At 37.9% G+C, this 26,647-nt stretch overlaps 1 pseudogene across 1 annotated transcript; it reads left to right on the top strand.

The window, feature by feature from the left end:
• Positions 1 to 26,647, top strand: LOC309664477 (large ribosomal subunit protein eL31 pseudogene; annotated as a pseudogene). The gene has a single exon. The product of its transcript is annotated as a large ribosomal subunit protein eL31 pseudogene (transcript).

Raw genomic sequence — 26,647 nt, forward strand, 5'->3', positions numbered from 1 at the left:
CTGAGTGAAGTAAGTCAGACAGAGAAAGACAAACATCATATGATGTTGCTTATATGTGGATTCTAAAAAAATGGTACAAATGAACCTATTTACAAAACAGAAATAGAATCACGATGTAGAAAACAAACTTATGGTTACCAAGGAGGAAAGGGGAGGCTGGAGGGATAAACTGCGAGATTGCGATTGACATATACACACTACTATGTATAAAATAGATAACTAATAAGAACCTACTATATAGCACAGGGAACTCTACTCAATACTCTGTGATGACCTATATGGAAATAGAATCTAAAAAAGAGTGAATATATGTATATTTATAACTGATTCACTGTGCTATACAGCAGAAACTAACACAACATTGTAAATCAACTATACTCCAATAAAAATTAATTTAAAAAATCAGGAAGAAGGTTGTTTTCATGAAACTTGTTTTCCTGCTCTGCAACCCCCTGAGACCTGGGAACACCAAGGTCCGTTTTCTTGAGATTGAGAAGGAAGGGTGGGGAGAATAACAGAAAGAGTATGGTCCAGTACAAGATCCTTAGAGGGGAAGGAGATCAGAAGAACAAAATGGTGTCTGTCACTGAAAGTGGTCCTATGGGGCAGCCCCAATTGGCTCAAGTTGTATTCCAGATCAAGGAGAGATAATGAACTTATTGGACTCTGTGCAATATTTCTTGAACTCTTCTGAAAAATATAAGGTACCACAATATGCTTTATGCCTCAGATGATAAGGTATAAAAAAGAAGGAGGCACAGCATTTCCACTCCTGTCCAGAGCACTGTGGCTTCCAAACTTGGTGTCCAGAGGCCACAGCCTCACCTGGACATCTCAAGGGCCTGCAGGAGGAAGGAACAGCAGTAGCCCAGCTCAATGGGGAGGTGCTACTGGTGTGTAGTGAGTAGAGGCCAGGGAGGCTGCTAAACATTCTTCAGTGCTCATATCAGCCAACAACAAAGAAATTTTTGACCCAAAATGTAAACAGCAACAAGGTTGGGAAACCGCCAGAAATCAATCCAGATTTAGAGACTTCTCCAAAGTGTTGGGGTAAATGTGTATGCTAGACAAGTCTCTTCAGAGTTTTCTAGAAGGGACATGGGAGACCCTGAGACGTGCTCTTAGTTAGATTCCCAGGCTTCTTGGCTCAACAGTGTGTCATGACTCTTGAAATTTTTAGAAAAGTATTTCTTAATTCAACCCCTGCCACATCATCATCTCTCCTCTCTGTCCCTTCCCTATTTGTTATGACACCAGTTTCCTCATTGCCCTCCTTCCTGAAATCCCAATGTCAGGTGTTAGCTGTTGCTTGTCTAAGCTATTTGCTACCTAGTGTACACATGATGCCAAACTCTGCTGGGTATTACTAAAAAAGAGAGGAGCTGAAATACTTTAGGTAGCAGGTACCATCTAACTTCCCTTCCCTCAATTGTTCTTCCTGCCTCAACCAGGGAGCCCATTTCTGTCTCGCTGTCTCCTTGGGCCCACCTCCTCCTCCAGCTCAGCCTTCTTCATATGATACCCTTATGACACAGTCTTATTTTCCTTCAGTACCAAACAACTTTAACACAAGGCAGATTGGTCCAAGTGTGACAATACAGTAACACTCAAAGGACAATGTGAGAGTTGGTGGGAAGAGATGAATGCCACCTGGGGTGCCCTTAGCCTGCTAGGGAATAAGAAATTAAAAACTGCCTGGGAGAGCTGCATTAGCTATTTCATACTATCACAATTTGTTTTAGTAAATTATCCTTCTTAGAATACCAAATAGTCCCCTAATGGCCTGAAAGATTTGAAACATTTCCAAAGCATTAAGAGTTTTCTGTGCTCAGTCACTGGGAGGTCTGGACTTGAGACCTTAGGTTGGCCAGCAGCCAGAGTGTACCAACTTAGAGCAACTTAGATTTGCAAACTCTGTAGTAACCCAAACATGTTAGCCTCAGAGGTCAAGATGTGGGTTCTGCCAACATCACAAATTTGGATCTCTTGTGCACACTTAGCAAAGGTATTGCACATATATGGGGAATTTTCCCAGATGTACCTTCTTGTTACATATTTTTTGGCTTCCTTTGTTTTTCTAGATCCATCTTCAGTTTATCAAGGTGATGCTATCACCTTCTCTTATCGAGAATTGTAAATGGCTCCCACTTGTAAAGAAGTGACGGAGCAAAGACCCTGTCTGTATAATGTCAGGGCAGTGGGGCAATCTTTCTAAATATTAATCTGTGTTTCAACCCCACTCTGTACCCACCAAATTCTTTCAATTATATCCTGAGGAATTATTTCCTCCCTGTAACTGAACAGATGTGAGTCATCCACTGAGAAAACACAAACAATGGTCAGGAATAACATGAGACAGGAAGAGTCCAGAATTAGTTTTTTACTCACAGAAACGACAAAAACATCAAAGATTTTAAAGGAGACAAGAGGAGTTGTCAGGACATCAATAACAGGGAAGATAGAAATGCAGGAACTTGAATTCTTAAGGGAAATAATCTTCTTGAGTGTAGTAGGGAGCCAAGCAGAAGCATATTCAGCCCTGAATTGACCCTCTCATAGCTGTGCATGCAGGGTCACCAATCTGTCCCCACTGGGGGTCCACATGGAAATGAAGACTGTCTCAGCCTTAAGAAACCCTTCCCCAGGTCCCTCTCCTGTCTTATGAGTACAACTACCAGAATATAGGTCATGGGGTCATGGTGACATGAAGAGAAGATTTGCTATCTCACCAAGTCAGCACTATAAGGAAGCAATTTGAAGACTGACCTGAGACCAAGAGGCAACACACATTTTTTTTTAATGGAGCAATGCATTTTATTTATTTATTTTTATTGAGTTATAGTTGATGTACAATATTATATGTTACAGGTGTACAATATAGTGATTCACAACTTTTAAAGGTTATACTCCATTTATAGTTATAAAATATTGGTTATATTCTCTGTTTTGTCCTTGTAGCTTATTCTGTACATAATAGTATGTACCTCTTACTCCCCCACCCCTATATTGCCCCTCCCCCCTTCCCTCTCCCCACTGGTAACCACCTGTTTGTTCTTTATATCTGTGTCTGCTTCTTTTTTGTCATATTCACTTATTTGTTGTATTTTTCAGATTCCACATATAAGTGATATCATACAGTATTTGTCTTTCTCTGTCTGATTTATTTCATTTAACATAATGTCCTCCAAGACATCCATGTTGCTGCAAATGGCAAAATTTCATTCTTTTTCATGGCTGAGGAGTATTTCATTTTATATATATGTAAAATGTTACATATATATATCATATCTTCTTTATCTATTCATCTGTTAATAGATACTTATGTTACTTCCATATCTTGGCAAATGTAAATAACTTTTCTATGAACATTGGGGTGCATGTATCTTTACAAATTAGTGGTTTTGTTTTTTTCAGATATATACCCAGGAGTGGAACTGCTGGGTCATGTGGTAGTTCTAGTTTTAGTTTTTTGAGAAACCTCCATACTGTTTCCCACAGTGTCTGAACCAATTTACATTCCCACCAACAGTGTGGTAGGGCTCACTTTTCTCCACATCCTCACCAACATTTGTTATTTGTGCTCCTTTTGATGATAGCCATTCTGATTGGTGTGAAGTGATATCTCATTGTGTTTTTGATGTGCATTTCCCTGATAATTAGTGATGGTGGGCGTGTTTTCATGTGCCTGTTGGCCATCTGCATTTCCTCTTTGGAAAAAATGCCTATTTAGGTTTTCTGCCCTTTTTTTAATTGGGTTGTTTGTTTTGGTTTTGGATTTGGTTTTTGATGTTGAGTTGTATGAGCTGTTTATATATTTTGGATATTAAGCCCTTATCTGTTATCTCAATTTCAAATATTTTCTCCCATTCAGTAGGTTGTCTTTTCAAGTTGTCAGTGGTTTCCTTTGTTGTACAAAAGCTTTTAAGTTTAATTAGGTCCTATTTGTTTATTTTTGTTTTTATTGCCTTTGCTTTAGGAGAGGGATCCAAAAAAGTATTGCTGTGATTTATGTCAAAGAGTGTTCTGCCTGTGTTTTCCTCTAGGAGTTTTATGGTTTCTGACCTTACATTTAGGTCTTTAATCCATTTTGAGTTTATTTTTGTATAGCATTAGAGAATGTTCTAATTCTATTCTTTTACATGTAGCTATCCAGTTTTCCCAGCACCACTTATTGAAAATACTGCCTCAGGACTTCCCTGGTGGTCCAGTGGTTAAGACTCCATGCTTCCAGTGCAGGGTGCATGTGTTCGATCCTTGTTCAGGGAACTAAGATCCCACATGCTGCACTGTGTGGCCAAAAAATAAAAGAAAAATGAAAAAAAAAGACTGTCTTTTCTCCATTGTGTATTCTTGCCTCCTTTGTTGTAGATTAATTGAGCATAAGTGCATGGGTTTACTTCTGGGCTCTCTATTCTGTTCCATTGATCTATGTGTCTATTTTTGTGCCAGTACTGCTGTTTCAATTACTGTAGAGTTGTATATAATGTGAAGTCAGGGAGCATGATACCTCCAGCTCTGTTCTTCTTCCTCAAGATTGTTTTGGCCATTCAGGGTCTTTTGTGTTTCTGCACAAATTTTAAAATTATTTGTTCTAGTTCAGTGGAAAATGCCATTGGTATTTGATAGGAAATGTATTGAATCTGTAGATTGCCTTTGGTAGTATGGTCATTTTAACAATATTAATTCTTCCAGTCCAAGAACACAGTATATCTTTCCATCTATTTGTGTTGTCTTCATTTATTTCATCAGTGTCTCATAATTTTCTGAGTACAGGTCTTTTACCTCCTTAGGTAGGTTTATTCTTTTTGATGCAATGGTAAATGGGATGGTTTCCTTAATTACTCCTTCTGATACTCCATTGTTAGTTTATAGAAATGCAATGGATTTCTGTATATTAATTTTGTATCCTGCAACTTTACCAGATTCATTGAGGAGCTCTAGTAGTTTTCTGGTCGCATCTTTAGGATTTTCTATGTATAGTATTATGTCATCTGCAAACAGTGACAGTTTTACTTCTTCCTTTCCAATTTGGATTTCTTTTATTTCTTTTTCTTGTCTGATTGCTCTGGCTAGGATTTCCAATACTATGCTGAATAAAAGTAGCAAGAGTGGGTATCTTTGTTTTTTTCCTGATTTTAGAGGAAATGCTTTCAGCTTTTCACCATTGAGAATAATGTTAGCTGTGGGTTTGTCATATATGGCCTTTATTATGTTGAGGTATGTTCCCTCTATGCCCACTTTATGGAGAATTTTTGTCATAAATGGATGTTGAATTTTATCAGAAGCTTTTTCTGCATCTATTGAGATGATCGTATGGTTTTTATTCTTCAGTTGGTTAATGTGGTGTATCACAATGATTGATTTGGAGATATTGACATTAACAAACCCACAGTAGGGTGCTTGCCTAACTCTGGTCTTCAAGGGAAAGCCACAGTTCATTATTAACTCTCTTTTTTTGTCTTCTCCTCTCTTCTCCCTCCTTTCTTTCCTGTCCTCTTCTTTTTTCTCTTTTCTCTTCCCTTCACCTTCCTTTAACACAGTGTAAGAAAGGAAAGGAAGGAGATTTATGTGGCTCTCTTCTGAGTTGCTCACTTGGCAATCAGTCCTTTCCATCCTTCACCCTGCTACCTCCAACCCCGTGGCCTGTCATTTCCCAGAATGCCTCCTTCCTCAGCAGGACTCCACAAAAGGGCTGAATGAGGGGACAACACACCCACCTTCACTGTTCTGACCCTCTTTTCTCCACCAACATCACACACAGGGCTGAAGAATTGAACTACCAAGGGAATTACAGAACAGTATCCTAATTAAGGTTTTTCTGTTGGTCAAAAGAAAACAGCACCCAAGGAGTCAAAACTTCACAAAGAGCTTCCATGGATACTTCCGGTTCCTAACTTTGCTATTTTGTACCTTTTTACAAAAGTAACTTCTTCTAATCCTCATGTGAATTTCCACTAACATTATAGAAAACCTCACACCCTACCCAAAGCAATCAATTTTTCCAGTGGCCTCACAGAGCTACATTTCCTCAATGCTCAAATATTTATGTTAGCATAAACTATGAGGTTTCCAGCAGAACCGAGAACAAACGTATATTCAGTGTTTGGTGGGTAGAAGTGCCCAAAGCACCATGCTCTTCCAAGTCTTTCCACCATATGAGCTGCAGGTTTGCTTCTGTGTTCTTCTGATTGCCCAAGAAGTAACTGTTAAGTCAATCAAACAGACCAACACACACACACACACACACACACACACACACACACACACACACAGACCTGCTGGTGCTGAAAACAGCCTGTCACTGAGAGAGACACTTCACAATCGTCCTTCCCTTAGCTGACCAAAGATGCTGCCAAAACTTTGAAATAGCTCTTTTAAGGAATGCAATCATGTTCTTAGTCAAGGGCCATCTTCCTCCCCAGTCTGGGGAAGAAGGGAAGAGTAGAAGTGACTTTCATTCTTCCAGTTACACTAACACTAACAAATGCCCATCATAGCATTTCCTCATCCTTGCTACTGAAAATACAGGACAACACGAAAAGAATTTTTCTCTCCTTTATTGGAGAAACCTCTCTTATATCTGGAGTTCTCCCCAATCAGCTGGATTCAAAGGATTTTCGGGAGAAAATCAACCTGCACCAGGAGCAAAATGCTTGAGATCTGCTGCCTACTGGACTCAGCTTTGTCCTCGTCTCTCACAAAATCAACTTGGGAGCCTGATCCTTTCCTCCAATCACCAGATGCCAGGTGCCCCCTTCTATTCCACTCATACCTCTTCATGACACTATATTTCTCCTCAAGACCCACAGAACTCTTTTTTCGAAGGTTTCCTGTACAAGAAGAAGGTAGCAGCAGTCACAGCACCTAAAGGTACAGAGAAAGTTCTGTTGGAAGGAAACTTTCTTTTAGGGAGAGTATGAAACATTAGGAAAAGATTGGTCTTTGAAATCGAAGAGATTTGAGTTTAAATCCTGGCTTTTCTAATTACACGGGATATAACCTTGGATTAGGCTCATTATAGAATGTTGGAAAACAGGAATAATACATATCTCAAAAGATGTGGGTCATAAGTGACTTTGCATCTGTAAAGAACTCCAACCTGTGCACATAATAGTGGGACAGACATGAACCTTCCTCACAACACTTAGTTGCAAGAAATGTCATGGTTGAAAGAAATGTCATTGATTTTTCAAAACTAATAAATCTGATCCCAGGTCCCTACTCACCAGGGGTTGAAAAATTCAATCTCAGGTTCTGTTATAAGTAACATTTGGACTAAGCTAAATCCTCTAATGCCACAATAGAAAGTTAATAAATAATGTCTAAAATTAATGAGAGTTAGCTTATAGTGCTGCTTCTATTGATATAAAATAGCATATTATATAGAAACATTGGTGTAAATTGTGGAAGAAATAGAAGCAAAGTGGTTCCTTTAGGGAAAAAAATGACATGGTGATAAGTAAGACAGAGAATATTTTTTTATTGTTATGAACTATGTGTATAAATCTATCATATAATAAAATTAGCTATAAAAGAGACACCCATGTACTAGTTTTCATATGTACAGAAGTTCCTTTATGTCTATTTTCTCAACTCAGAGTCAAAAAATCCTAATAGTTTGAAAGCACCTAAATGCTTTTTTGTACAAAACATTTTGCAGTTAGGCAAATATACAGAAACAAATAATGCCATGACGTAAACATTGTCCATGATGTCCCTGCCCGAAAAATATTTTCTTAAGTGTTACCCGAACATTATTCACACCCTTTTCCAAATTCTACCATTAATCCATCATGGGTCATTAGACCAGTTGCTTCACTTCTATGAGCCTTAGAGTCCTTACCTATAATGTTAGACAGTTTTAAAAGATTCCTTCCAACATCGGATATTATTTCCATCTTTGTCTTTGGCTATCAGAATGGAGATTTAATGATTTCTGAAGAGCTTTCCAGATTAAAAGTGCTGAGAGCTGAGAAGAAGAGTCAGCTCAGAATAGTTTGTGTTTGCATCTCTTTTGCAACAGCTGTTCTTCTTGTATGCAGTTCCGTGACCTTCTGTTCTCATTTTCTATATTCCTGTAATATAAAACAGTCCCTATTTCAGGACTTGTTGAAATCTTTTCCTGCCTTGCTCCTGGATCTCAAGAAAAGAGAGATACAACATGCACCCCATGGGATCTGCAGATGCTCATAGGACATAAACGGAGTCCCTAACACAGAAACGAGTAGTGTACATAAAGAAACCACTTGAGGTTGGACATTTTCAAGTTTGGGGGGAAAAACTAAGAACCACATCTAAGGCTGCATTTGATACTTATGTTCTTTATTGACATCATATTGGAGAACTTGAAAACCCTCAGTATTTACAAAGTCAGTATATACTAAAATTCACTATTCTAAAGAATTCAAGGTAAAGAAAGCTAAGTTTTCCTTTACATTGAATTACACATTTTCAAAGGTTAGCTCTTCTGAATTCAAAAATTACTCTGAAGACAAGACTTATGGAGGGTATGGTTTATCTTAGGGTAGGCTCAAATGTTTTAAAACAATCATGAAACTATTGAAAATAAAGTATGTTTCTGTTTAAAGTCTTGTAAACCTTGTTTTCAACTAGGTCTCCTTAGATGACAAATATTCTGTTGCTATAGTAAATCTCATCCTTAAGTAATTCTTTCATTTTGAGGTTTACTCCAAGCTCCCAGCTATGCAGCTATAAAACCATTCATATCGGATGAAAAAGACCTATTTGGTTATCTGGGGTCTCCCTTTCTCTCCCTACCTATCACACAGGATTCTTCCCTAAGACATCTTCTCCAGTGATTTGTACAACTTTGCAATAACTCAAAAATGGCGCATCTTTGGCTTCTTTTAAAAGAATATGCCACAACTTTTGAACATTGCAATTAAGCTTACTTTCCTCCCTAAACCCCTCCTTTCTCATTAGGTTCACCTCCCACCAGGAAGCCCCGCACACAGTCTACCTTTGCTTGGCAATGTCATCTTTAGCTTTGTTTTAAATGGTTTTTTGTTTACTTGTTTTTAAGGCATTTAACTCCAGTGCTTTCAACATCATGTAGGCTGGAGTGTCCAGGATGCTGTCATCAATCACATGTCCAGAACCGGAGAGCTTCCCACTGAGATCTCCCTCCCCACATGCCCCTCATCCTCCAGGGCCCCTTCGCATGGCCTCTCGTTCCGGTGGGACAGTCAGACTTCTTATGTACAGACTGACTTCTAAAAGACCACAAAAGCAGAGGCTGTCAGGACTTCCCAAGGCTTAGCTGGTGTCACTTAGCCCATGTTCTATTGCTTAAAAAGGAGGCATAGGGCCAGTCCAAGCCACCCTAGAAGGGGATTGCACAAGGGTATTAAAGTGGAGGCAGAGTTCACTGGGGGCCATCTTTGGAGACCAGCTGTCACCTACAGCAATCTTAGGTGACTTGACCAAGTCATGCATTTAGTCAGTGGCTGAACCAGAATTCAAGCAACCTGTTTTCTTCACTCTCTTTTCCCTTTTTATTCTTTTTTTAATTGGGGTATAGTTGTTTTACAATGTTGTGTTAGTTTCTACTGTACAGCCAAATGAAATAGAGTTCCCTGTGCTATACAGCATGTTCTCATTAGTTATCTATTTTATACATATTAATTTATATACATCAGTCCCAATCTCCCAATTCATCCCACCCCTTCTTCCCCCTTGGTATCCATACGTTTGTTCTCTACATCTGTGCCTCTATTTCTGCTTGCAAACAGGTTCATCTGTACCATTTTTCTAGATTCCACATATATGCATTAATATATGATATTTGTTTTTCTCTTTCTGACTTACTTCACTCTGAATGACAGTCTCTAAGTCCATGCATGCTCTACAAATGACCCAATTTCGTTCCTTTTTATGGCTGAGTAATATTCCATTAAATATATGTACCACATCTTCTTTACCCATTTATCTGTTGATGGGCATTTAGGTTGTTTCCATGACCTGGCTATTGTAAATAGTGCTGCAATGAACACTGTGGTGCATGTGCCTTTTTGAATTATGGTTTTCTCTGAGTATATGCCCGGTAGTGAGATTGCTGGGTCATATGGTAATCTTATTTTTAGTTTTTTAAGGAACCTCCATACTGTTCTCTATAGTGTCTGTGTCTATTTACATTCCTACCAGCGGTGCAAGAGGATTCCCTTTTCTCCACATCCTAACCTGAACAGAGCCAAAATCTTTTTTTGAATCCAAAGTACTAATCACATGAAGCTCAGTGACTAAAAAAATGTTTAACAACAGAAAATATTTTTAAAAAATTAATTCCCCACACCACCCATTTTGTCCCCTTCTCCTCTCCAAGCCAGAGCCCTCCTGCAATGTGCTTGTTTTCTTCAATTCTGCTGTATATATATTCATGTCCCAAAATGCTGATTAAGCAGGGCTCATAGCTCAGAGATAAGTTCTAGACACTGTCACCAGCATTTCAAAGAGCTGCTGTTAAGATATACTATCTAAAACATGGAAATAAGGCAAAGGGGGAGGAATCATGTCCTTTCAATGTCATACTGGGACATGGCTTAATAAGCTGACCAAAAGATTATTCAGTTATCCAGGAGAACACACCTGTGTTTGATTTTGTTGTCTAGTAATTAGGTCCTGTGAAGTTTCATAACTTATAGATTTCTGTCCAAGAAAACTGTTAATGATTTCTGTTTGTGATATAAAATAACCCCAAAGATTTGGCTTTATTTGTCCTGTAGGGTATCAACAAGTCTTGTATCTAACCTGGCAATTCATTCTAACATTTTTAAAATGCGTGTAAATACTCAGTTCCTCAAATTCTCCTTGAACCAGCTTCTTTCTTACTGGCTTCCTCACTAATGAGTTGAGTAAATCTTTGATACAAGCTTCCTCTATATTTCTATGAGAGTTAGATTTTCAACTTTTCAAAAATTACACTTTGACACTACAAAGACTCCAGTGGAACTTCCTGGGGGTAAGAAACTGAGGGCAGCAGGGGCTGACACGGGCCCTGGGCCATCATTGTCATCTATGCAGAGCTGGTTAACTCAGCCCACAGAACTGAATATCTTATTTGGCAATAAAATTTTGCAGGATTATTCATGGGAGCTCACTTTACAGTGCTCAGGGCTTTTTTTCTGGGATTCAAGCAGCTCATGAAGGAAAATGCTAAGCACTAAAATTCAGACAGGATTTTACCACCTGGAAAGATGACAAGTGGGGAAAAGAGAAGAGGCAGCCAGCAGAAATTTCTGGAGAAAGACCACCATCTCTGCCAATTCAACACTAGAATTTTTAGCTTTTGCTTGAAGAAGTTAACAATTCCTATGAACCCATATCACGTGTAAGAATTTCCACCTATACCCAGTGTATGTTCTTCTGCGGCTCTGCTCATCAGCTGTTTCAGGTTCTCAAGAAATATAGGGGATCCAGCATTCTGTCCGCATCACATTATCGGATGTGCGTTTCTTCATAAGTTCACATAGTAGACAAAATCCCAGGCCAAAAATGCAGGGATATAAGAAATGTGATGTGCTATATTCTTCTTTACCTGAACTTTATTTCCACTTTGAGTTCCCACTGGGCCGTCTGCTGGAAATGTAATCGAATTCAATTCACAGCCAGTTCTGACCCTACCACTACGGGTGCAGGTACAGTCCAAAAGGATGTGAGAATGCTGGGATGCTCTACATGGCTGGACTGTACGTGGTCCATCTGCTCTGGCATACATTAGGCTGAGTATGGTTGCTGTCACTGCATCTCTCACTTCCAGCTTCTGGTCTACCCCAGGTCTGACTACCCCTTAGCTGAATACTGGGGTCTTTGAATTCTGCAGAAGATATGTTTCTGCTCCCACCCTTTCCAGGGAGTCTGAAGCTAGATGCCTCTGGCCCTCTCTATATAGATGTGCTGGACAGCCATTTCTACTCTATGGCTCTCTTAGTTTAAGAAAAAGTATCTACTACTTTAAAATAAGACAAAAACATGGTTGGGAGTTCTTTAAAATTAATTGTGGAGCATCATCGAACAAGCCTTCTTATGGGTCATCTGAGGAGGCTCAAGGCAAAGTTTCTCAACGTTTTTGTGTTTTCTTTTTTTAATTTCCCTCCAAGAAGAAAATTTTAATTACATTCCAATTTAATTTTAATTAATTAACTTAAGCTAGTTAATTAGTTAATAATCAGATGCAAGAGGGAGGAGATATGGGGATATATGTATATGTATAGCTGATTCACTTTGTTAGAAAACAGAAACTAACACACCATTGTAAAGCAATTATACTCCAATAAAGATGCTAAAAAAAATAATCAATTGATTTCATTAATTGCTCTGATTTACCCCTGATAAGAGAATGTAAATAGACTACATGTTGTTTAACTTTAAAAGTCATTGCTACCTGACTTGCTGGAGGTCTTTCACAGATTTTTGAAGAGACTCCAGGCAGGAGACTTGACAGAGGGGTGAATCTTGGGAGACCCAGAGAAGTCCCCATCTGATACAATAAGTCAGGGTATCAGTTCCTCTGGTAACTCTTTTTCTAACCTATGTTAGCCAAACGAGAGCATTGGAGGTGGAAAATACACTTTCTCTCTCAAACTTTGCTCAGTTGCCTCTTTGAATTTATTCACCAGAAATGGGTGGGCAATATAAAAGATTGTTTGTCAAATATTTCTACTCCTTCCTTTACCACTCAGAAAATAAACACTAGGAAGCCAATTTGTGACATCCTCAAAGCTTATCTTTGCTAATCATAGGGTCTTTCCCTTTACTCCCTGCCTTTTCTCTTTCTACCTCCTCTCTAAAATAGCTTCAGCTCATCTTCATCCTTCTCCACAATAGCTTACCCTCATAAAAACATCTGGGGTTACTTATACCTTGATGAGACTCCAAATCTATGTGTTAGCTTTTCCAGTGTTTTAGGTCCTGACTCTAACTGTGCAAGCTTTTGCTGCCAGTGCAGAATATTCCAAGCCTCAGTGATTGGGTGAGAAAAAGAAAAAAGTAGAAGTACCGGTGATGGTAAAACTATATCAAGTGGTCCAACATATGTAAGACAGGTGATCCAAAATGAGAGGAAGCATGGGAGTAAAAATAATTTTGGAGAAATAATGACTAAATTTTTTTTCCAAATTTGATGAAAAATACCAGTGGACAGACCCAAGAAGCTTAACAAATCCTAAGCAAATCATATTCAACTTGTTGAAAACCAAAGACAAAGAGAAAAATCTTAAAAGCAACCAGAAAATAAAGACATGTTCTCTAAAGAGGAGCAATGAGAAGAATGAGAGCAGACAGCTCATCCGTAGCAGTACAAGCCAGAAGAAAATGACAAGACATCTTTAAAGTGCTAAAGGGAAAAAGAGAGTCTGTTGACCTAGAATTCTATATCAAGTGAAAATATTCTCTAAAAATAATGGGGAAAAATGACAAAAACAATTGCCAAGAGAATTTTCCCCAGCAGAAAGAAATATAAGAGAAAACTCTTTGTGCTGAAGGGAAATGATATCAGATAGAAACAGTAACATAAATAAAGAAATGAAGCATGTCAGGAAGTATGTATATGCAGGTAAACTGAAAGTATTTTTCTCATTTCTTTTTTTATTTTTATTTTTATTTATTTATTTTTGGCTGCATTGGGTCTTCATTGCTGTGCATGGGCTTTCTTCTAGTTGCGGCGAGCGGGGGCTGCTCTTCATTGCAGTGGCTTCTCCTTTTGCAGAGCATGGGCTGTAGGCACATGGCTTCAGTAGTGTGGCACATGGGCTCAGCAGTTGTGGCTCATGAGCTCTAGAGCACAGGCTCAGTAGTTGTGGCACACAGGTTTAGTTGATCAGCGACATGTGGGGTCTTCCCGGACCAGGACTCGAATCTGCATCCGTGCATTGGCAGGCGGATTCTTAACCACTGTGCCACCAGGGAAGCCTTCATTTCTTTTTTAAAAATACAATTTACTATTCAAAGTACATAAAAATGTACTGTGGGGTTTATAAAAATGCAGAGGTAAAATGAAAGACAATAATAGCACTAAGAATGGGAGAGATCGTTTAAAATATGCTATAATAAGTTTTTTATATTATACTTAAAGAAGTATAATGTTAATTCAAGGAAGACTATGGTAATATAAGGACACGTATTGTAATCCCTATGGCAATCACTAAAATAGCTAAAAACCAATGGATGAGTTAAGATGGAATAAGTTTTTCAAATACTTGGTTAATTTAAAAAGAAGGAAATGACGAAAAGAGGAACAAAGAACAGACAAGGCAGTGGTGGTCTTAAATTCAAACATATCAATAATTACTTCAACTGTGAGTGGACTAAAACTACAATTAAAAGGTAAAGATTGTCAAACTAGACAAGTAGGAAACACACATTATATGTTGCTTTCAAGAAATGGCCTTCAAGTATAGACACAGCTTAAAAAATAAAAGATTGGGAAAATTATACCATGCAAACAGCTAATCAGAAGAAAATTGTAGGGGCTACATTAATATCACAAGAAGTAGAATTCATGATAAGGAGTATTCCCAGAGATAATGGTAGGCATTTCATAACGATGCAATAAACAATTTATTAAGAAAACATAACAATCTTAAATGTGCATGCATCTAATACAAAGCTTCAAAATAATGCAAAAACTGACAGAGCTAAGGGAGAAAAAGACAAATTCCAATTAAAATTGGAGATTTTAATATTTCTTTTCCAGTAATTGATTAAAACATATATATTAAAGATTGTTTTCCAACCAGAGCCCGGCAGAATGACTCCCACAAAGAAGGGTGGATAGAAGAAGGGCCGGTCCGCCATCAATGAGGTGGTGACCAGAGAATACACTATCAACATTTACAAGAGCATCCATGGAGTGGGTTTCAAGAAACGTGTCCCTCAGGCACTCAAAGAAATCCTGAAATTTGCCACGAAGGAGATGAGAACTCCAGATGTACGCATTGACACCAAGCTTAGCAAAGCTGTCTGGGCCAAAGGAATAAGGAATGTCCCATCTCATGCCCATGTGCAGAAATCGTAATGAACATGAAGATTCACCAAACGAGCTCTATACCTTGGTCACCTATATACCTGTCACCACTTTCAAAAATCTACAGACACTTAATGTGGATGAGAACTAACTGTTGATTGTCAAATAAAGTTATAGAACCACAAAAAGTTAAAAATTAATAAATATATAGAAAACTTGAACACTATTAGCCAATTTTAACCTTATTGACATTTATAGAACACTACACATAACAACTGTGGAATTCACATATTTTCCAAGTGTATGTGGAATATACATGAGATAGATCAGCTGCTGAGCCATGAAAGGTCTCAATCCATTTTAAAGAACTGAATTCATACAAAGCATATTCTCTAAAAATAATAAAACAAATAAAAATATGATCTTTCACACAACAAGTCAATAACAAAAAGATGTCAGGAAAATCCCTAAACATTTGGAAGCTAACCAACAAAGTTCTAAATAGCTCATGGACCAAAAAAGAAATTCCAAAGGAAATTAGAAAATATTTTGAACTGAATGATAATGGAAGCAAAATACATCAAAACTTTGTGGAATGCAGCTAAAGCAATGCTTAAAGGGAAATACCTAGAAAAGACAAAAGAAAGATTTAAAAGCACTGATCTAAACTTTCATCTTAAGAAGCTAGTAAAAGAAGAGGAAATTAAAGCAAAAGGAACAAAACAATAAAATAGAAGCAAAGTAGAAATCAGTGAAATAAAAAATAGACAAATGATAGAAAATCAACAAAACTGAGAATAGGTCTCTTGATAGGATTAATAAAATACAGGTCTCTATCTAGATTTATCAATAAAAAAGAGAGAAAATACAAATTACAAATTTCATTCATGAAAGAAAGAGAGTACATCATTCCAGATTCCACAGACATTTTTAAAAATAGTAAAAACTGTTGTGAACAACTGCATGCCAATAAATTTGACAAATTAGTTAAATGAACAAATTCCTTGAAAGACACAATTTACTAAAATTAAATAAGAAATTTGAAATTAAAAACAGAATACCATTTATACTAGGACAAAGAAATGAAATAGACATGAATCTAACAAAATATTATAAGATTCTATGTACAGATAACTATAGAGCATTGATGAAAGAAATCAAAGAAGACATAAATAAATGGAAATATATCCTACGTTCATGGATTGGAAGACATAATATTGTTAAAATTCAATTCTTACCAAATTAACTATAATTCAACATAATCCCGATCAAATCTCTGTAAATTATTTTGTAGATACTGACAAACTGGTTCTAAAGTTTGTATGGAAAGGCAAAAGACCTAGAATAACCAACATAATATTGAAAAAGAAAAATAAAACTGGAGGACTGACACTACCTGATATCAAGTCTTATTATAAGAGACAGCAATCAAGATAGCATTCTATTCTCAAAATAATAGACACATAGATCAATACAACAGAATAGAGAGCCTAGAACCAGGCTGCCATAAATATAGTCAGATGATCTTTGACAAATGAGCAAAGGCAATTGTTTGGAGAACAGATAATCTTCTCAACAAATGGTGCTACAAAAATTAGATGTCCATATGTAAAAACTGTAAAATTAGACAGACTTCACATGTTCCACAAAATAGAATTACTCAACTTAGATCATAGATCTAACTTTAAAATGCAAAGCTATAAAACTTCTAGAAGATGGAAAAATATATGTGACCTTATTTTTATATACAACATCAAAAGCACAATCCATGAAAGAAAAAAAGTGGTAAGTAAATTTTATTAAAATTCAAAACTGTCACTCCAAGAAAGACACTACTTAGATAATGAAAGGACAAAACTTTGAAAAAATATTGTGACAAATATTTGCAAACACATATCTGATAAGAACTCATATCCAAAATAATTAAAGAACTCCTAAATCTCAACAATAAGAGAACAAACAATACAATTAAAAAAGGGCAAAAGATCTGAACAGAAACCTCACCAAAGAAGATATACGGCTGGTAAATAAAGTATGTGAAAAACAGTTCAACATCATTTGTAATTAGGAATTGCAACTTAAAACAACAATGAGATACAACTACACATCTATTAAAAAAACTAAAATCAAAAAAAAAACATTAATTGCTGGTAAGGATGTAGAGCAACAGGAACTCACATTCATTGCTGGTAAGAATTCAAAATAGCTACTTTGGAAAACAGCTTGGCAGCTTCTTTCAAAGCTAAACATAACCTAACCATGAATTCCAGCAATCACACTCTTAGTTATTTACCTAATTGATTTGAAAATTTATAGCCACACAAAAACCAGCATGTGAATGTTTGTAGCGGTGTTATTCATACTTTACAAAAATTGGAAACAACCAAGATGTCCTTCAATAGGGAATGGATAAGCAAGCTAGTACAGCCATGTAACGGACTACTATTTAGCAATAAAAAAGAATAAGTTATCGAGCTATGCAAAGGCATAGATGAATCTTAAATGCTTATTGCTAAGTGAAAGGAAATAGCCTGAAAAGGCTATATATTATATGATTCCATTTCTAGGACATTCTGGAAAAGACAAAACTACAGAGACAGTAAATAGATCAGTGGTTGCCAAGTTTCCTGGAGGGGAGGAGGGTAAGAGAGGGTTGAATACATAAAATACAAGGAATTTTTAGGCTGGTGAAACTACTCCATATGATATTGCAATGACAGATACATGACTCTATGAACTTGTTAAAATGCATAGAGCTTTATAGTATAAAGAGTGAGTCTTAATATATGAAAATATTAAAAAAATCATTTAGGTTGTCAGAGGATACCAGGATGGAATACCAAATGTGACAAAATAATCTGTGTTAAAAATGTATGAAACAACCTCACCAAAAGGGATGGGGAGAAAATGCTGACCTAAGTCACTTTGGAAAAGAGTAGTGTCTTTAAGACACAAAAGGCAAAAGAACTGTACATCAGCACTGTACTCTAGTAGACAAGGTTGTTTCTCATGAGGACATGGGTTAACAATCTTGAAAGTACTATACATGTGTACTGGATTGGACAGTTAAGTAAATGATTGGCAGATGGTGGGAGCCAGGTTTCTCCCTTTTAGAGTGGGAGGTTTGGACAAACGAGGGAAGAAGAATAGATTGATCCATGTATCAGTCAATTAGAGTTGGTGACATCATTAGGAACTCATGTTTAGTTTAAAATGGATATAGATGTTTACATTAAAAATATTTGCAGATGCGTGTATATACATAAGTATATATACACATATATATTGCCTTGCTCTGTCAGCTGAGAGGTCCTAGAAGCAACAACATTGAGCACTCAGTAGGAATGGGTACCCTTCCTGTCCCCCAACTGCCACCACTTCACCTATCCACTTAATTCTTCAAGACACACAACAGACTAAGTGCCCAGCCCTTTGATCTCTAAGTACCCTGTGCACCTCATTTTCTCCCTTCCCATGTTCTGAGATGATCTGCTAACAGTATTCTTTTTTTCACCCACTCAACATGAAGTTGCTCACTGTCTGGGAACTATGTCTCACTGTCTTGCATCATCTCTGTAGACAGTTGCTAACATTATATTATGGTAGGAGAGGTTGTATTCAATTCCTAATTCTTATGTACCTTTCAAGATTCTCACTCTAAGTCTGAGCAGTTAACCAAGTTTCTCTTCTCTAGACCACGTGGATTTGCTTTTCTTCTTATGAATTTAATAAAAATCAAAGGAAGTAATGCCAACAAACTGCCACTTAAGGAAGAAGAGATGTATTGTCTTTAACCATAAAAACACTTCTTCCAACAAGAATACCGTGCATCATCAAAGCTTAGGTCCCAGTATTGGCAGATTCAGAGCCACTCCAAGCTCCTGCTGCTTCCTGCTTTTGCTATACAATCACTGAAAGCCCAAGACCCATCTGGTAGAGCACAGCCAAACTGGGATTTCAAGGTGTTTTGCTGAGATGGGGAGGGGAGCAAACTCACCCTTGATCTTAATTCTTTGAATTAAGCAACGATTTCTTTGAATTAACCAGTTTTTTGGTTTCAGAAGAATCAAAAGGCTGCCATTCCAAAGACACCTGGACCCTTATTTATTAATCTGCATGGACCTGTGATAAACTGTTCCTCCAATTCTTAGAAAGCAAGAGGGGAATGGAAGTTAGGAAGTTATTTCCAATTAACACAAAACATAGAAGAATCCAGAAGAGTAATACTTCTCTGCTCTTGTTCTTTTGCCAAAACACCACCCCTACATCTCTGAGCTGAGAATAACAGCCATTTTCCTGCTTACAGAAGTTGGCAGACTAACATCCTAGGCAATTAGAAGGACAGGTATGAAGTGTATGTATATGTGTATCAAGCATTTGAAATCACCCTCAGAGACAACTATGAACATAGATGGGACCCTGTCTAAATATATGTTCAATGCACAAATAAACAAATGAATTAATTTTATTGATTAAGCTTAACAAGGAGGAGCCTGGCCAGACAGGAGTGAGGAATGCATTTTAGGACAGAAAGAGAAAAAAACTTTAGAGAGGAAAAATTATATTGATTGACTTAAGAGAGGCTGGATGTTAAGTAGATGAAGTGAATTTTGGCAAGAAAAGTATACACAGATTCTGTGAAACTAGATGAACAGAGCATCAGGCTACAGTATTTCTTCCAAAAGAATTGTAAGGCCTTTAGAGTACGAAGGTGGCCCTAAAATACAGAATGATTTAGCTACAGGGAGAAGCATATGAACAAATCAAGCTTTGATACAGTGAAATGAAATTTTCATAGAATCTGACATATTATGATCCAAAAGTGTTCTGAGAGAACAAACAAATACCTTCTTTCATCGATCAAAGGTTATCACTCTTGGTTGCACCTTAGAATCCCCTAAGTCTTTTTTTTAAGTGTCTTACACAAACTCTACCCACAATATTTGTATTTAATTGTTCTGGATTGGTGCCCAGGCAACAGTAATTTTTAAAGTGCCCCCAGGTAATTCTTATTTGCAATCAGGGTGGAGGAATGCTAATCTACACACTGCAGATGTGAAGGATATGTCTTTCCCAGGAGTACAGCACCAACGAGAGATAGACCACAGCCAGATCTTTCCCTGACTCATTTTAATTTCAGTCTTTTACTTTATAGTTTGTAGCTTCATGTTTCCATTGTGAGCACACAGGTATTAGGTTGCTGGGCTGCCATTTGCACTCTAGCCTGGGACCCCACAAACATTAGGGATGGCCCAAACCTCAGTCACGTTCTAGAGGGAACTGCACACCTCCTTGCACCTCAGAAGAGCCATTTGCAGTCAAAGTCATTTTCAGAAGCAGAGAGGGAGAGATCTGAAGTGAATCTGGAGATAGAATATCAGGCAATTTGACCCAGGTCTGGACCTTCCCAACCTCATCCAAGGCCTTTTCTGAGGCTATTTTCTCTGGGCTTCCTAGAATGACAAGCTCCAGCCACTTCCAGAGAGGGAAACAGATTCAAAGAGTCTTAGCCAATCCAGGGCAACAGACAGTCTGGGCCACCCCATGTGCCCCTGTCCCCTGCCAGCCATCTCTGGCTAGGACTCAGAATCCCCAAATAGTCCTCTTCATCTCCATTGGCTAGGTTGGTGTGTGCCATTTTTCTGGGCCTTAATTTTCTTGCCTGTGAAAGGGGAGAGTCCTGCCACCTTTCCAAGGCACTCAAGGATGGAGATGTTTTCCTGGGTCCATTTTTGCAGCCTAACCAAGAACCTCTCTGTGTGGAGGCAGACAAATGGGCTCGAGAGTGGTTCTGACCCTCTGTGCACAGAGGTCGTAGATCACATGACCATGGGATCCATGAGTCCTGAACATGCCATGTGATCACTTCGGTCCTCACTGGAGCACTAAAGCTGCACATCTGATGTGCTGTAATAGGGAAGAACAAATCTGACTCCATAATGGGTCTGTTTCTTTTACTTTAATATTTGCATTTTATTGGTTTGCTACAAGTTAAGAATGTTGCCTATAGCCTGAAATATACAGGATAGCCCATTCTCAAGGCTCTGACCTTTAAAGGTATAAGATTTTTCCATTCATATAGAGATAAAACGTTGCAAAACAAAGAATAACTGTCTTGTTGGAGGTTTACAGGAACATCGTGACCTGACCTAGGTGGAAAGCTGCAAGTATAAAGGATTCCAACACCAAGAAATTTGCAGCAACCAATCACATCCCTTCCCCTTTTTAGTGTAAAAGAATCCTGAATTCGAACTGAGGTAAGATGGTTCTTTGGGACACTAGTCCACCATCTTCTCCGTCTGCTGGCTTTCTGAATAAAGTTGCTATTCCTTGCCCCCAACAACTCATCTCTCAATTTATTGACCTTCGTGCTGCAAGCAGTATGAACTTGAACTTGGTAACTGTGTGAGGGGCCTGGCTCACAGAAAGGCTGAATTTGGGGCAGAGACTTCCTTTTTGCTGTGACCCCACTACTCTCTCATCTTGCTGTTCTCTCTCACCCTCAACAGTCCTAATTGCCCTTGGCCACACTTTTAAGTTTGTTTTCAGTACAGGGGTGGCAACTATACTCTTTTCCTTAGCCACCGATGGTTCTACTCCCGAGACAATAGGAAGTATGAGAGGAAGTGTGCTGACAAGGCTCCGGGAAGTGAGCACAAAACTTCCCATCCCCTAGTCCTCCCCCTTCCATGGCTTCCCAAAACCCCACCCAAAAGAGCTTGAATATTCATCTAATTGTATGTTAGACTGTCATCAAATGAGAATGTGTTTTAAAACTCTGGATATTTATACATGTTTATTTCATTTGAGTTTTTTTTCAAAGTAAATTTCCTCTTTCTGAAAATATTCATAGGTTTAATTTGAAAAATATTCAACTTTCAAGAGATTTCTTGAGGATCTTTACATTTTTTTTAAGTTCAAGTTTCAGAGTACAAAAGAAAACCATCTGATGACAACTAAATCCACTGAGAAAAACAAAACAGATATCTCATTGAAGTGTAAAGAGAAGGTAATTTAAACCACATTTCATAGATAATAGATACCATAAATCCTTGTCTGACCCATTCACAAATAATTTTTCAGATGACAAACAGCTGACTTTTATATGTAAAATTCCCAAATCCCTATTTTATTCTTATAGTTCACATAGATTGAGCAAGGGTGACTGCCTGATAATGCCATGGAATTTCCCTTAATTTTTGTGCACTTTCATTTCTAGTCCTGTCGTTGAAAGAAACCAGGCAAAGCTCTTTGTCTCTGGAGCAGATTAAGAGAAGATTTTCTCTCTCTTTTTCTTCCATTACATTTCCCTTTGCCCTACCTTGGTCAATGAATGGGAAGTTATCTTTAGAATATCTTATTTGAGGTTCCATAACCTAGTTGCAGTTTACATCATTAACAAGTCTGCCTGCAAAAACAATTCATATATGAGGTCCAGTTTATATTTAGAAAATGCTGGACTAGGGCAGAGCGATTTTAATGAGAAAAATGGATCTCACTACCACCTATTCACCCATGTTGACTTATAGCAGTCATGACAATGACTGAAATGCTCGAATTTCCTAAGCCAGCTTATACATAAACCAAGCCTTAATTATTGTCATTGTCAGCACTCTGTCTCTCTCTCATTCTCTCTGTGTATAATTTACTTGCTGCATTTTGCCACAAACTGGCTTAAGAGAAAAATTTACTGGGTTGACACAACACTTCTTGTGGAAGGATCCAGCATTCAGCAAACTTAAGATATAAAGACCAAGACTGAACGCTAAACCAGTTAAGCTATAGCCATTGAGTTCTGGAATCCGGGAAATCTCTCTTAGGTATTTAAGCACTTTAGTTTCATGAGAAGAGTTTGAAGGCAAAATGCGGTGTATATTTCCATTTATGGAAATGCGGTGAACTTGATCACTTTAATGTGGCCGACTAAGGGTCACTCGGAGTGAGAAATGAGATGTACTCAAACAACATAAGCTTAAATATATATCCAACCACAAAGTTTCCCCAGATCTCAAGGGACAGTTTTCTCCCCTTTGTGGCTATGTTGGCTTTTGAGTTATGGTTATAAAGCATCTATTTTAAACAGTAAATAAGTGATAATGGTAAACAGCTGCAGGGCACAGCCTAGAAAAATGATTGACAGCACAGCTGTCAGCTCTGCTTTCTATCACTGTGCCGCTCTGAAACCCACTGTGCCTGTTTAAATGGGGCACATTAGCAGTTTTACGGTGACTGATAGGATTGCCACACAGTAATTCAGAACCCGTGGCATGTCTGTGTGGGGAGAGATCAGATTTCAACAGACAAAAGTTATTAGGAAGGCAGTGATAGCCTGGGCATTCCTTTACAGAGCAAAACTCTCATATCTGAAATTTATCAATAGAAATGCATAGCTAAATAAAAACTCCACTTTATCCCCATTCAAACCTGAGTCTTGAGGTCTACTAATAAGAAAACATATCTGATGTCCTCCGAGGAAATATCAGAATTGACTATGATCTATCTTTACCCTATTGAAAAGCACAGAAAAAGAATTGTGGATGTGGTGTGAAGTGCTAACTTTATTATTTTAATTTTAGGAGAATGAGTTGCTAAAAGTTTGTTTCTAGATGTGAACTTACTGAGTCACCTCATATCAGGTTAATTTTTTGTTTGGGAAAGTCACTGAATCTTTTAATTATATTGATGCAATGTAACTTTCACCCAATAATGTGAGATAAGTCAGTAATTGGACTTTTTTAGCTTGTGATGGAAGCTTGAGACTCTTAGTAAGCAAATGAGGTATTGTAGTGTCTCTTTCTTCACCCTTGGGATATGATGAAAAAGGGGTAGAAATATTTGTGTAAGACTCATGGACTCTTAGGGCCAAATTTATCTTGGAGGAGATTTGCTCTGGTTTCAGTGCATCTATTACTGAAACACCCCCTGTCCTAGCCTCACTGGTAATAATGTACCACTGTCCTATCCTGATTAGAGCAAATTATTTTTGGTGTTCCCTGGCTATTGAGATAGAGTAGTGGTTGGCAAACTGTGCTCAGGGTCTGGCTATCAGTTTTTATAAATAAAGCTTTATTGGAAACAGCTATACCCATTCACTTATGCACTGTTTACAGTGGCTTTTGCACTATAGTGTCAGAGATGAGAGTGGTTGCCATAAATATCGTAAGGCACCACATGCCTAAAGTATTTGCTATCTGGTTCTTTAAGAAAAAGTTTGCTGTGTTCTGTGAGAAAAAATGATTGCACTGTATTAATAATTGCATACCTATAATTAGAAGATGCATTGATTGATTATATTAGGAGACCTCATCTGGGACAGAGCTGCAAGTGACTATTCTTAATCAACAAACCATCTTCAGCAGAAACCAAATTAGTTAGTTAGGTGGGTATGTAATAGAATTATCATCTCTGTACTTTTTAGGATTTTATGATGGCCTTCAACTCTAATTTACTCCAGAGGTAGTGTATTGGTTTGCTATTTGGGCAGGGAGAGGGAGTTGTAAGGATTTCCTTTCTGTTCTTTCTACCGTATAGCCACTGCTCCAGGACAAAAGGCCATTATAGGAATTCTGCCAACAGACATGTGTATTACAGATATAAGTGGGTACATAACCACCAAGTGTGTTTGAGGTCTCAACAAGTGTACAACAGAGAAGAACTAGGACAGAAGCTCTCCTTATTTTCCACCTCCCCCTAAGCCCTATTTTGACCATGGTTTGTCCCCAGGAATCAGTGTTGGCTTTGTCCAGTGTCCAATAACCCCCAAAGTGTTAGGGTATTTTCATTTACACAATCCATTTGCCCCAATAAATATCTGCTGGTGCCTTCACTGAAGTCTCGGAAGAAGCATCATGCTACAAACTCTAGCAGGTTCTTCCCTTAGAGCAGCTGTCCCCCCTTTACTCTGCAATCTCTATGTCTGTGCACAGACTCAAGTCTGAAAACTGGATAAGGGGCTTACATTAATCAAGGTTTTGTTTTTTCTTTTTCTGTATTTTCTGATGTTTTGAGATCTTAAAATATTTGGCTGGCCTGGAGAGACTGCCCTTTCCAGGGATACCCAGGTTGTTAGAAATAGCAAAGGGCTCAGCCTGGAGTAGTCTTTCATATGCAAAACAGCTAATCCCAGTGAGTCTATACCCCTTCCTAGCCCTTTAAATCTCACAAACCAAACCAAGATTTCTTCTGCCCTAAATCACCCCAACCAACACAGGGCAGGTTACCAGACAACTAGAGACCACCCCTATAGTCCAGAGCCATTGAATAATGATGACATTATTCAAACTGTTTACCCTGCCTGCCTGGCCCTTCCCACAGAAACCCCAATAAAGGCCACGGTCTGGGCCTCCCCCTTACCCCAGCTTCTGCCTCCTGATCAATATCCTATAATAAACCATAATGGAAAAGAATATATATATATATATATATATATATATATATATATATATATAAAACTGAATCACTTTGCAGTACCCCAAAAACTAATACAACATTGTAAATCAACTATACTTCAATTTTAAAAATTTTAAAAAGGAAAAAAAGAAAAACAGCCTCATGCTTCCCCCATGGCTTTGCGTGGCATCCCCTTCTATCAGGAAATGTTATGGGATGAAGATATCTCAATGGTGCTGACTTCTCTGTGCCATCACACAGTCAGCTTTTTAAATTAAGACCCAGGCACAGAACAGGGCTATGCCTCATTCTGGTAGCTCAATTCAAACCTCCTTTCTCCCGGTTTACTGTTTTATCAGTACTACAAATCAAATTCTATTTCAGTGGGCTACCCATCCATTTCTATCCTACTGCCCCAGGATCAATTAACTACCATCAAATATTCTTGTGGATCAGAAAATTCTAGTTCCAATGCCATGTCTGTTGTCTAGTGCGGTACCTACATGACCACCTTCTGGTTTCCACATTCAAAACAGAGGATTCATTTACACTTCTACATCTTGTTCTAAATCTTCAGCCTATGGAGAACAGACAGTAAAGGACTCGATAAAAGTGTTGATGCTTCCTTTACCAATGTATTTATCAATGGGACATAATTAGCATTTGCAGATTAAACATGATAAATCCACTCCAACATCCTCATCTTGCAAGAGTTGGGATTTCTTCCTCTACATAGTACCCATGGAATTTTGGCATCTCAACTTCATTTAACATGGCTACCACTTAATCAGAATCCAGACACTAAAACAAGCAACCAATTGGAACTAGTCCCCACCACTTGAGCTAGCACATTAAATCAAGAATACTTGCTCAGAGCTCCCATATTAATAGATTTAACTTTATTTAATATTATATTCTTTCTTCCTTTATCTAACTACCTAAAAATGCACTCCTGCATTTTCAGACTTTGGAAGATCTATAACTTGGCAAAGTCTTTCAGTGCTTTTCCCAGATATTACATGATCCACAATTGTTTCAAAACTGTTTTACAACTATGTGTCATTAGTTGCAAGAGTCTAGGCCTTAATATTTAGCTGGATTTTCACAATCTTCAGCCCCAACCAGAGCATATAAAAAAATCCAGACTCTTCCATTTCCTGTAAAGTCAGTTGCTTTCAATCATTCCTGGTACCAGTTCAGGTATCATTCAGGGTTCTCATGTGAAAGAAACAGTATCAACTCTGACTGATATAGGTAGAAAAGAAAATTATTAAAAGA

Source organism: Balaenoptera physalus, assembly GCF_965194825.1.
Source record: "Balaenoptera physalus genome assembly, chromosome: 7".
NCBI classification, from domain to species: domain Eukaryota; kingdom Metazoa; phylum Chordata; class Mammalia; order Artiodactyla; family Balaenopteridae; genus Balaenoptera; species Balaenoptera physalus.